General features: G+C 59.6%; 2 long non-coding RNA genes across 2 annotated transcripts; both read right to left on the bottom strand.

Moving 5' to 3' along the window:
- Positions 1-1,369: 1,369 nt before the first annotated feature.
- Positions 1,370-3,238, bottom strand: LOC125618953. Its single transcript, XR_007350347.1, has 2 exons — positions 2,997-3,238; positions 1,370-1,917 (listed from the first exon to the last, which is right to left on the bottom strand). It is a non-coding gene; the product is annotated as an uncharacterized LOC125618953 (long non-coding RNA).
- Positions 3,239-6,362: 3,124 nt separating this feature from the next.
- Positions 6,363-7,408, bottom strand: LOC125618954. Its single transcript, XR_007350348.1, has 3 exons — positions 7,158-7,408; positions 6,588-6,975; positions 6,363-6,504 (listed from the first exon to the last, which is right to left on the bottom strand). It is a non-coding gene; the product is annotated as an uncharacterized LOC125618954 (long non-coding RNA).
- Positions 7,409-11,742: the final 4,334 nt, after the last annotated feature.

Below are 11,742 nucleotides of genomic sequence, written 5' to 3'. Positions count from 1 at the left end.
CTCCAACGTGGAATCTCAGTCTGTTTTCTGATGAGCTGTGATGGGGATCATTACCTAGACCGGGCTGCTGTCCACCCGATGGTGGCCTCGCTCTTCCCCCAGTCAGTAAATTCAAGATGGCGTGGTACGGCTCAAGGGTGCAGGGGACCTTCTGCCCTGTTGACTCCCCGGGAATGGACTTTGAGTTGGGGAGGCCCCTGCCCAGCCACAGGAAGGAAAGCGGGGGGACGGGGTGAAGCCACGATGTCTGTGCTGCATCCAGAGGAGGCCGAGGCTCGGGACAGACCTGTCCCTCCACCCACAGGAGCAGCCCAAATCCAGTGACATACAGCGCTGTGGGAGGTAGAGCCAGGCGGTCACTCAGGACAGGGGCTGGGGTGACCAACGGCAGTTTATCCTATTGGAAGGAAGTGAGGCTGCTTTTTACGTGGCTCTTGAATGGAGCCGGTGAATCATCTCTGAGTGACCCATGAGGTCCCGCCCAGGGCCCTGCTTGCTGGTGCCAAATCAGTCTGGAGGGAGGACGGGGGCTTCAGCCAGTGGCTGGTGGGAGATGTGAACGCAGAGGCAGAACCGGGCGGGCAGGGGAGGTGCCCAGAGGGTGGCAGGCCCTGGGCAGGGCAGGGCTGGGTGGCCAGGTGTGGGAAGGAGGTGGCATGGCGTCTGTGGGGGTGAGACTCTCGGTGATCGCTGGGCCCCCTGCCGGAGCACCACTGCCCCCGCCCGTCATTACGAATGGCTGCTTCTCTCCAGGGGCTGGCAGCGAGCTGGGTGGTCTGCGAGCTGGGTGGCCTCAGGACGTCAGGACACGGGGAGAGCGAGCTGCCCAGCCCCATCCAAAGCATTTGTTGGAATCAGTCATTGTGCCCTCTCTGTCAGGACCTCGGCTAGTCCTGTCCTACAGAGAGGGACCAGAGGCACGGGCAAAGGGGGAGCCCCACCCAGGCCAGGGGCTCGTCAGTGACCTGGCCAGGAGTTGAACCTGTGGACACTGAGGCCCTGGGCGAGGCTGGAGGCCAAGAGGGTGGGATGGAGGGACGGAGAGCTGAAGTTCCCACTGAAGTCCCCACTGAGTGCAGGGCAGGGGGGCCATGTGCCCAGACCGGGGGGGGGGGGGACAAAGGGGAGGGACAGGGCCAGAGGAAGGGCCCTGACCTTCACCCTGACCGTCTGTCCTCAGAGCCAGGTCCAGACAGGCTGCGCGAGGCCCGTTTGAAGAAATCGAGGAGGCAGGAGGGTCATGAGCAAACGGAGGTTCAGAGCTGCAGGAGGCAGGGCAGAGGCTGGGAAAGGGAGGGTCAGGGGACAAAGCAGGCGAGAAAGAAAGAAAGACATGATAAAAATTATCACTCAGAACTGCAGCCTGAAATCGAAGAGAAGATTCACAGTATTTATTTGAAGAACTCGATCGCGTGCTGAGAAGAGTGACCACAGGTCCAGCCCCACGTTCAAGTTCAACCACGGGACTGGCCGGACCGCTTTCCAGGTGCGCTCACGTGTTCCTGTCCCGGTGGGTCGTAGCCCCCAAGGGGCCCAGGAACACCCGAGTGGTGGCCAGTGTTAGGGACCCGCTTCAGAAACACTCTAAGTCCAAGTTCAGATCAAAGACGCTTTGTTTCCTGGCCGGGTGCCGTCACCCACCCCAGAGACTGGAGCTTCGGGGGGAGACCAGCGACTTCCTGGGCTGGGTCTTGGGAATCAAGGACGAAAATCACAGCTCGGGGACTTTCCTTGGTGTCATGCAAGCAAGCCAGTCGTGGAAGCTAAGGCGGCAACCAGCCCAGCAACTCAGACGTCGCATCCAGGGTCTAAGCAGGTGTGACACCGTATCCTGAGTCCGAGCAGGTGGTCCGCAGGGGCGAGAATCTACTTCAAAGCCTTGGGTCACCAAGACCACCACATCCTGTGGGGTACATCCTGTGGGGTACAAAGTACAGAAAACAGCTTTCATTTCAGCTTCTCAGAAACAGCGCTTGTAACCGTTGTTTTTTTTTTTTTTATAGAAGGCAGCAAAATGGAGTCTTTGGCCTGTTTGTGGCAGTTCTTGCTTATTCGTCTTCTCTCACTTATCAAGGTCTTGTATCTCTGATCTATTCTTTACTGGTCCATACCTGTGACTCACACTCTTACTGACTGATTTATCAGGTCACACCACAGCACACCAGCTGGCCTCCGGGCGGGGGCCAGGGCCCGAGCCTGCTGCTGGGGTGTGAGCGGAGCCTCGCGAGGGTCCTGGGCCCTGAGCCCAGAGTGCGAGGCACAGCCGCGGCCTCCTTCCTCCCGTCTTGCCGGGGAGCTGCAGGTGGGGCTTGGAAATGAATCCCATCTTCGAAGGTCACACGAAGGTCACACAAGACCCTCGACCCTGAATCCTGCTGCTAAGGCTCAGGGGGAGGACGGGGCAGGCAGCGGCCGCCCAATTGGGCACCTGGTCATGAAGCGCTCCTCGACAGTGGTTCCCAGCTGTCCCCCGCTTGGCCCGGCACAGGCAAGATGGAGGGCAAGGCTTGTGCCCGCTGGGGACAGGGAAGGCCGGGGCTGGGGGCAGAAGGGAGGAGCCTGCCAGGCCTTAGCTTGGCCCCCGTGCCCTGCAGACAGGTGAGGGACAACTGCCTTCTAAGGACACAAGGTGACAGGCTCCTCCTGAACCCTAAACCACACCCCCTCCCCGGGTCTCAGGGCCTGGGCCTGGCTGACCTTGCCATCCCCCTCCCTTCCCCTCCCCCCTCCCTCCTTTTCTCCCGGGCCCTGGTCACGGTTACAGAGGAAGGCAGTGAATGCCCACCCACTTCACTAGGGTCGTAAAAAGTACGGGATACACCACCCGTATCTGTGGACTGTTCTGGACTGAAAATCGTGAGTCTGGTTTCTACGTCACCCTCCCCGCAGGACGTGGGTGGGTGATTCTGAGTTCCTTGCGGAGACAGGGAACTAACCACAGCTTAGCTATTGGCTTGTGCCCGGCTCCCAGTATCCAGATGTGACTGATCTGTCACCTGGAGATCACCCCAAACTGGAGCCCTTGCCCTGGAGAGTCCTCCCAACAGGCCTCGTTCCAACAACCAGGAGGGCGCCGCAGTCGCAGACGCTTTTCCATTTAGCAGGTAATGGCGGGTCTCGGGTCCCGGAGGACAGGACAGGAGCCTGTCTGCTTTCAGGGGGTGGAAACTTGCTTGGCTCCGTCTGCAGCAAGTTCAGCTTCAAAACACAGCTCCGAAACGGGCTTCCTGTTTTCTGCTGGCCACAGTGAGCTGCAGGGAAGAAAGTCATTCATCAGGTGGCGGCAGGCGGTGGGCGGGGCGGGGCTTGGCCTGAGACCTCGGGGCGAGCCAGAGCCACAGACAGGCCCAGGGTGGCCCTGCCAGGGAGAGACGGTGAGGAGCACCCTCCTCTCCACCTCCCGTGTCCAGACAGGACCTTCCACTGGCCGAGCCTGGCCCAGCGCCCCAAGACAGGGCCCCTGGAGAAGCAGAGTCAGGCCCCTGTGACCTAGAGCAGAGCATAAGGACAGGCAGGGGACCTAAGGACAAACACACCACGCCCGTGTCCAGCACAGAGGGAGCACCAGGCAAAGTAAGTAGGACTGTTCCTAGAAATGGGGCCTCGACAAGGGGTCTCTCAACAGGCATGGCTGAATCCTAGTAATTTGATACAATTGTCCCTGGAATCCCCCAATGTCCCTCCTTAGCTATCTTTTCCAGTTAGGCTGACCTCTCACCAGTGATGATAAACATAAAAAAAAATAATAATAAGGTGAGGTTTGTTAAGATGGAAGTGACAGAATTCCATCTCAAACTGACCTAAGTTATGAACAGGGAACTATTGGCTCAAATAACAACAACAAGGGGACAGCTTCAGGCACAGCTAGATCCAGGGGCTCAAATGGTGGTGCAGGAAGTCCTCCAGCTCTTGACTTGCCTCTGTGTTGGCTTCATGTCTGGCAGGCTCTGCCCTTGAACACCTCCAGGTTGAACCCTACCACACAGAAGCACCTCCAACAAAAGTCCCTACCAAAAGCTTGGGATCGCACAGATTGGATCCACCTGTGACCACCTGTGACCCAGGCGTCAGGCTGAGAGGAATGAAGAAACTAGTGGGCCAGACCTCTCACGTGCAGACCCTTCCTCAGCCCGTGGAGACCCTTCCTCAGACCCTTCCTTCACCCCATTCCTCCAGACAGGAGAGGGGCCCACACAGGCCCTGTGCCTTCCTCTGCCTGTGCCCGATCGGCTCAGGCCCTCCGTCTGTCCCTGGCAGGCTCCTTGTCCAGAGGAAATAAAGGGCCACAGCAGCCTGTGCCTCCTGAGGACCCCGCATCAGAACCTGGGCTCTCAGTTCTCGCCGGGACACCTCTCGTCGCCCTCCACCGGGGACAGGGAGCAGCAGGTCTCTGCTCAGAGGAGTCCGACCACAGCAGCCTGCCACACAGAGCACTCCCGGGGCTGGCCCCCCCTCCCAGACGGCTGGAGTAGTACCTGCCACAGCTCCCGGGCCCTCTGGATGAGGACTCTGTGGGCAGTGGAGCGTGGTGGCCGGCGGTGACGACGGTGGCTTCTCCGCACAGCTCTTCTGCTTTCCGGTCCCTCCTCTGCTCTCTGCCTCGGCTCTGGAAAGCGTTTGGGTCTCACAGTGAACATTTCTGAAGCCGCTGCTCTAGGCGCGGGTGGCGCTGGGTTCCCGGACACAAAGGCGTAAACAGCAAGGTCTGCCCGTCTTTGTGGAATCCTCGTCCAGCGGGGAAAGCGGTTTAAGACACAGCTGGCTGACCTCACAGGGGCCGGAGGCTGCGAGGAGCCCCCTGGGGGGTTGTGCCCAAGGTTGGGGGTGTATTCCCAGCTCCTACTGCTGTCAGGTGCCACCTTCCACGTGGTGACTCGGGGACCCAAGCTCCTCCCTTCTTTCGTCCCCACCACCTCGCAGGCTGCAGATTCCACCAGCTGCTCTGATTCTGCTGGTGGAGGGAGGAGGCGGCACAAGGAGCCCCCCACCTTGGGGATTTCTCTGGGCCAGGCTGGCACCTCCCCACCACATGTGCTGGTGGAATCTGTGGCACAGCAGCACCTAGCTGCAAAGGAGGCTTTGGAACATCCCCCATCTGTGGGGGTACACACCCCAGGGGATGCCTGAACCACAGACAGTACCAAACCTTAGGCGTACCCTGGTTTTCCTATGTACATACCTCTGAGAGAGTTTGATTTATACATGAGGCATAATAAGAGATTAACAACAATAAATAACAATAAAATAGAGCAATTCTAACCGCCCATAGGTAATCAAGTTATCACCACTCTTGCATCTTTGGAAACATTATTAAGAAAAATAAAGACTATTTAAACACAAGCACTAAAATACTGAGACAGTCAATCAACCAAGATGGCTACTAGGCAACTAACGGGCGGGTAGTGCATACAGCATGGAGACACTGGACACGGGGTGATTCACATTCTAGGCAGGATGGAGTGAAACTGCAGGACGTCTCCTCACACGGCTCAGATCTGCATGCAATTTAAAATCATGAATTGTTTATTTCTGAGATTTTCCATTTGATTCTTTCTGATAGCAATCAACTGCATATCTGGAAGCACAGAGAGTGTAGATAAAGGGGGGAATCCATTGTATCCCCACCCCCACTTCACACTCCTTTTGCGAAGAGCAAGATTTGTTTTGATGCAGGCGTAATTAACACATATTCAGTAAACACCTTATGGCACAAATTGTACCAGGCTCCTCGCTATTAAACTCTGCAGATGGTTTCTGGTACAAAATATTTATGAGTCTTGTTTCAGTGGCATATGGCCCAAGAGGCGAGAGCCACATGGGTGGTGGATGTGACTCTTCTCCCTGCATGTGCCTTTGCCCCTCCCTGCTACCTCTGGGTTGTCAGTGTCCTTTCCCTGTCCCCTGATGACAGGGCCGATGGGATTGGCAGGAGGCCTGTGGGTGGTCCTTTCCAGAGACCCAGGCATGGGCTCAGTTTGGACTCGTGGCCAGGACATGAGAGAAGATTGTGAGAGGTGGGAGAGAGGGGGAGGTGCAGAGGAGAAGGGAAGGACCCAGAGGGACAGGAGTGTGGAGGGTGGCCCTCTCTGCCCCTCTCTGCCCCTCTGTCTGCTCTTGTCTCTGACTCCGACTCTCGGCCTCTGTCTCCTTTAATACAGCATCACGTGCTGAATGGATGAACAAAACGCTCTCCCCACCCAGTGCAACACCAGTCATAAAAGGAAAGAAGTCATCCCTGTTTCCGCATGGACGAACCTAAAAATATTCCAAGAAATTAAAGATGGACACCCAGCAGCATCTTGTCCGACCCACCTGGATGCAGGGCGGGCGTCAGCACATCCATGGAGACGGAGCGGCCTGGGGTTCCTGGGGCTGCAGGATGGGGACGCTGGCAGGTGGGGGGCACGCTCTGGGGATGGAGAGGCTCTGAAACTAGGTAGTGGCGATGGCCGCCCAGCTTTGTGCTTCTACCAAGGCCTCTGAGGCTGGCACAGGACACGCAGCCTGAGGTGGGAGAGAGGACTGTTTAAGGGTGGGTTTCGGGTGTGGGGGTCAAACCGTAATAAGGCAGCCATCTAAACACGCACCGTCCTGTGAGTTTGCACCCGTGTCCTTTGTCACGCGCTGAGCACTGCTGTGTCTGGCGCAGGTGTACAGACCACGGCTGCACAGGTCATGTGCACAGGCCACGGCCCGGGCTCGCCAGGCTGGTGGTGGGTGTTCCGGGCTGAAGGGACCCTGCCAGATTTCACCTCCGGGTGGTACAGAGTCTCACGCCCGTCCCTGATGCCCGGCCACAGCCCTCGGAGGCTGGCCAGGAAGAAAGGGTCCCAGCCAGGGCAGGTGCCCACTCATGTCACGTGCCGGGGAGACGCAGGCTCGGGGGCCCTGGGCGGATCCCTTTCTCTTTTTCCCAAAGGAAGAGTCACAGATGTTGGTGGCTAAGGACTCCTGGGACCACCCTGGAACCTCCTCCTGATGTGATCAGAAGGTTGACAATGACTTTGGGGAGGACTGGTGCTGGAGGGGCTGGGGCTTTCCCCGGGCTGGGTCCTGGGCCTTCCACCCGTCCCAGTACCGTCACGTCCTCAGCTGCCCACCACCCTGACACCATTTCAGGACAGAGCGGACCAGCACTGGCCACCTTGGCCACCCACCAGGTGAGCGTGGACCAGAGCCCAGGTGCTCCCTTCCCGTCTGTCGCGTCCCCCGTGCTGTGTCCCTGAACATCTCCCGGAGAGGAAGCGCCTGAGTCCTGTGGACCCATGAACCAGGTGAGCTTCTCCTCCTGTAGACTGTTACTACCAGGTGTTGGGGTCACAGCGATGGACACAGGCCCCTGGGGACATCCAACTCCTTCACCTGGACTCACCTGGGAAAGGCTGATGCCCGTCCCTCCCTGAGAGGACACCCCTGCGCCTAACCCTGCAGAAGAACCCCAGTGGCCAGCGCTGCCTTGGGGCACTTTGGAGGGACGTGTTGGCCTCATTCTTTGGGTTTGGTTTTATCTGCTCCTGGGATAGGACCAAAGCCTGAGGCAAACATGTCACACTCGTCTCCCTGCTGGACGCCCAGGGCGTGCACAGCCGGCTTCACTGAGCACCGACCTGCTGACTCCCAGGCCTCCCCCCCGAGGAGGGGCCGTTACTTCTGTGCCCACTTTATACAAGAGGCCACTGAGGCACAGAGAGGCCTAGCGACTAGCCTGAGGCTACACAGCTCCTTCCTGGCAGAGCTGAGAGAGGATCTGAGCTTCTGTGCATTCTGTTCCCCCTTCACCCACCCCCTCCTCCTGCCCTCTGCAGAGAAAGCCTTTCCCTCCCAGAGGGGCCTGGCAGGGGGGTGGGGCTGACGCTCTGTGACGGGAACGCGCGCCCACGGTCCTTTCTGAACATCCCCATCCACGCAGCATCTGAGCAGCTGGCATTCGACGAAGGGCAGCAGGCAGCGCCCTGGGTACCAGAGGCGGGGGCATCAGAGGTGCAGGAGCTGGGGAGGGCTGTGGGGGAGGGAAGCCAGGCCTGAGGGTGACAAGGGGACATTCACTCATTTGCCAGTTTGTGACTCGTCCTGGTCCTCCAGGGGAACCCCAGCTGCCCCAGGGCACAAGTTTGTTTGCTTGAAGCTCCGTCTCCAGGGACTTGAGCAGGGGCTGACACACACCTGCCCCTTAGTGAGGCGCTGCAGGATCCATAAGTGCCTACGCCACCTCCAGGGCCCGAGGGGCGGACGTGGGTCACACCTGACGTGACGGGCGGTTCCAAGCCGATCACAGCAGGTAGGATCTTCTCCTTCGTAAGCAGACGGGGAGATCACCGTCCCTTCCCCTGGGAAGTGGAAGTGGCTTGGAATAAGTGAGTTAGGCAGAACCCAGTCTCCAGACCCTGTTGGTGACGTCTAAGTGTGGACAGGGCAGAGGGAGGGGGACAAAGAGAAGAAGGAAGTGGAGGGAGAGAGGGACAGCGGGGAGAGAGGGACGGGAGGGGACAGTTTCACAGAGGAATGGAAGAACTGCGACTGGACACCCTCGTGGTCCAGTGACCGTGGACACTGGGAAGGAGGCAGCCCAGAGGACGGGGGAAGTTGGGACCAGGTGGGGCTCACTGATGGGTGGTTTTATATAAATCCTTTCCTGTCTCTGGGCCTCCGTGGTGCATAAATCAGGGACTGGGTGGAGTTTCCCAAAGGGTCCTTCCTGGGCAGAGTTAGGGTTGGGGTGGGAGGTGTCCCCCAACGCTCGTGTGTGAAGCAATGTGAGAATTCTCAGAGGCAAAGTGACTGGGTTATGAGTTGTGGACTAGCCATGGATCAACCCACTGATGTGGATTAACTGGGCGGTACTGGGTGTGGCTGGAGGAAGTAGGTCACTGGGAGCATGCCCTTTGGAGTTTATATTCTGTCCCTGGTGCGTGGCGCTCTCTCTGCTTCCTGTTGCTGTGTCCAGAGCTGCTTTCCCCCACCTCATCTTTCCACCCTGATGTCCTGCCTCCCCAGGCCCAGAGCACTGGAGTCGTCCAGTCATGGACGGAACCTCTGAAACCATGAGCCAAAATAAACTTCCCTCCTCCAAGAGGTTTTGCCCTGTCTTTGGACCCGGAAATGAAGAACTGACCAGAACAGGCAGGTTCAGGAGGTGGCCCCACAGATCCATGTTAGTGACTATCAGCAAGAAAAGAGCCAGGAAAGGTCACGATCACTATCCCCCGATCAGGTGAGCTAGGGAGGCACAGGCTGGGGTGAGGGGAGGTGCCCAGTGGGAGGCGGGCACACGCTGTGGGCAGAGGGGTGCCATGGGGGGGACCTCGAAGGAGCCTTCTGCTCTGGGGCTTTAAGGCCCAGAGGTCGTGGTCATTAGGCTGTGGACGAGGTAACTCGAGAGGGGCCCTGTGGAGTTCTCTGCACCCCTCACCTGCCTGCTCTTGGAAGAGGAAGTGGGTCTCACAGGGCCACCTCAGACGGTGGCTGCCCTCCACCCTCTGGAAGCCAAGACGCGTCCTGAGAGGTGGGGAACCATCCCGAAGGCCTGAGGGTCCACATAAGGTGGACTGGGGCCTTTGCCTGGCTGCTCCCTCCTGGGCCACTCTTCCCTGTGCTCTTACTTGGTCCCTCCTCACCCACCTCCCCACTCAGGTGTCACTGCTCTCTGCCTGCCCCAGGTGACACACGCCCTCGCCCCCTGCAGCCCGCAGAAACAGCCCATTTTCTTGACCACGTGCCGAGGGCCCAACGGGCTCCGTGAGGGGAGAGGAGGCCTCTGGACGTTCACCCCGATTCCCAGCAAGGCTCTGGGTTTTGCTGCATGAGCAGAGACAGCCAGCCACAGCCTGGTCCCCTGCCTCTGCCTGTCACCTGTGCTCTTCGATTCTAAGCCACCCAGGGCCCTGTTCCTTCCTCAGGGCAGATGTGGGGCCTTCAGAGTAGACCCCGCCTGGCGCCAGCCTATTTTAAAAACAGCCGGTGGAGCTGAGCCTCCGTCCACCCGGACCTGTGCCCACATCCCCAGAGTCCACGCAGGGCCCGTGGGGTGTCCTGGCCCGCCAGGCTCCACGTGGCCAGGAGGGCAGCTCCTGTCCCTCGGGATGCTGGCAGATTTGCTGATGGTGTTTGCATTCAACGAAAGATTTGGCAGAGACAAAGGCTCCACTGCCCAGCTGCCCGAGAGGTGGCCCTGCTGGCCGTCCCCATGGAGACCGCAGATGCCCTTCCCGGCCAGGGTGTCTGCTCTGAATCCACAACGCAGGGCCCTGGGGCTTGTGGGGGCGCCTCCCCCAGAACCTGGGGATCCCCTCTGCCCATGGAGAGAGGAAGGAGGGGGACAGCTGAGAGCCTGGGGGAGGGGCCACCGATGCGCTGGGCACAGAGTGGACTCTCGGAAGACAGGCCGTGGTGTCCAACGTGCCCAGCACTCACGGTCCTGTGAGTTGGGGTCAGGGACCCAGGAACAGGGTGGGGGACCTGCATGAGTTCTGGGAGGTGGGAGCAGCTTCTGTCGGAGTCCTGGTCCCCAGAGCCTAAGGCCGCCAGCTCTGGGAAGCTCTCGGGCTCCGCTCCTCGCGGCTCTCTGGGGCTCGCTCCCCTCCCGCCCCACCCTCCCCGTCTCCTTCAGCCCGTCCCCCTCTGGGCGCTTCTCTTTTTATGTGTCCTGTTTCTGTCCCTCTCTGGGGTCGGTGTTGGGAGCCGAGCAGAGCTGCTGAAGCTGAGCCCAGTTGGCTGTGCCCTTGGCTGCTCCTGGCTGGCTCTGAGCCTGGTCTTGCCCCACGGGTCGTCCCAGCCTGGGCTCTGTCTCCGGGCTCTCTCCACGTGGTGGGAGGAGCGGCCATTGCAGGAGCCCCGGGTTCACTGTAGGAACCTCTTTGGATAGGGAGGGAGAGGCTGCTTGGCTTGGGTGCCTCTCCACCTCTGGGGCCCCACAGCTCCCATCAGAAAGCCATGACTGATCACTGTGCCCAGGCCACAAGAGTGGCGGGAAATCAATTTGAAGAAAACTCTTTGTACACCAAAGCCGGAACATAAGCCCAGCCCCCTCTGGGGCCAGGTCAGAGCACGAATGAGCCAAGGGGTGAGCTGGCACACAGGGCAGCAGGGCCGGGTGGGGACCGCAGCAAAATGGGTGGCCCAGGCTGCAGGGACCCGTCGATGGGCTCCAGCCGACTACACCATGCACGGTACCTGGGCTGAGCACAGTCAGACCTCCAGAGCTCCTAAACCTGGAACCCACATCTCTGTCTAAACTTGTTCACGTGGACAGTGTCACTTTGCGGGCTCGGAGTGGCCTGGTTCCTGCCAGCCTTCCTCTCCTGCACGCGAGCCTGGGCCGAAAGCACGCGCTACGTCTTTGAGAGACCCAGAGCCAGGGTGCATCTGTCTCCAGGAGTGGAAACGTCTGCACACAGCTGGGTGGTGTGGCTCCGACTGCAGGAGCCACAGCTGGGGACCCATGTCGCTGCGTCTCCATCAGGGAGCAGCTGGCAGACCACACCCGCCTCCCGGGGAACCCTTGTCCACCACGGAACCCTGGAGGCAGCTCCAGGTGCCCAGGGAAGGCGCCCTCCCACGGGAGGGGAGAAGGTGGCAAGACGCAGGCGGGGGTGCTGCCGGGCGCCCTTTGAACAAGGCTCCTGCCCACTCCTCACGGAGTTATTGATCATTGATCAGGCGCCAGGCTCTGACCTCGGCTCTGAAAACCCAGCGGGAAAATAAACAGGCCAGACGCAGGATTCCACAAAGTTTTCCCTCCCTCCC

The sequence above is a fragment of the Marmota marmota genome, unplaced genomic scaffold (genome assembly GCF_001458135.2).
Source record: "Marmota marmota marmota unplaced genomic scaffold, marMar, whole genome shotgun sequence".
In the NCBI taxonomy this organism is placed as follows: Eukaryota; Metazoa; Chordata; class Mammalia; order Rodentia; family Sciuridae; genus Marmota; species Marmota marmota.
The sequence above is the reverse complement of the archived record's forward strand: the minus strand, read 5'-3'. Positions and strand labels throughout refer to the sequence as shown.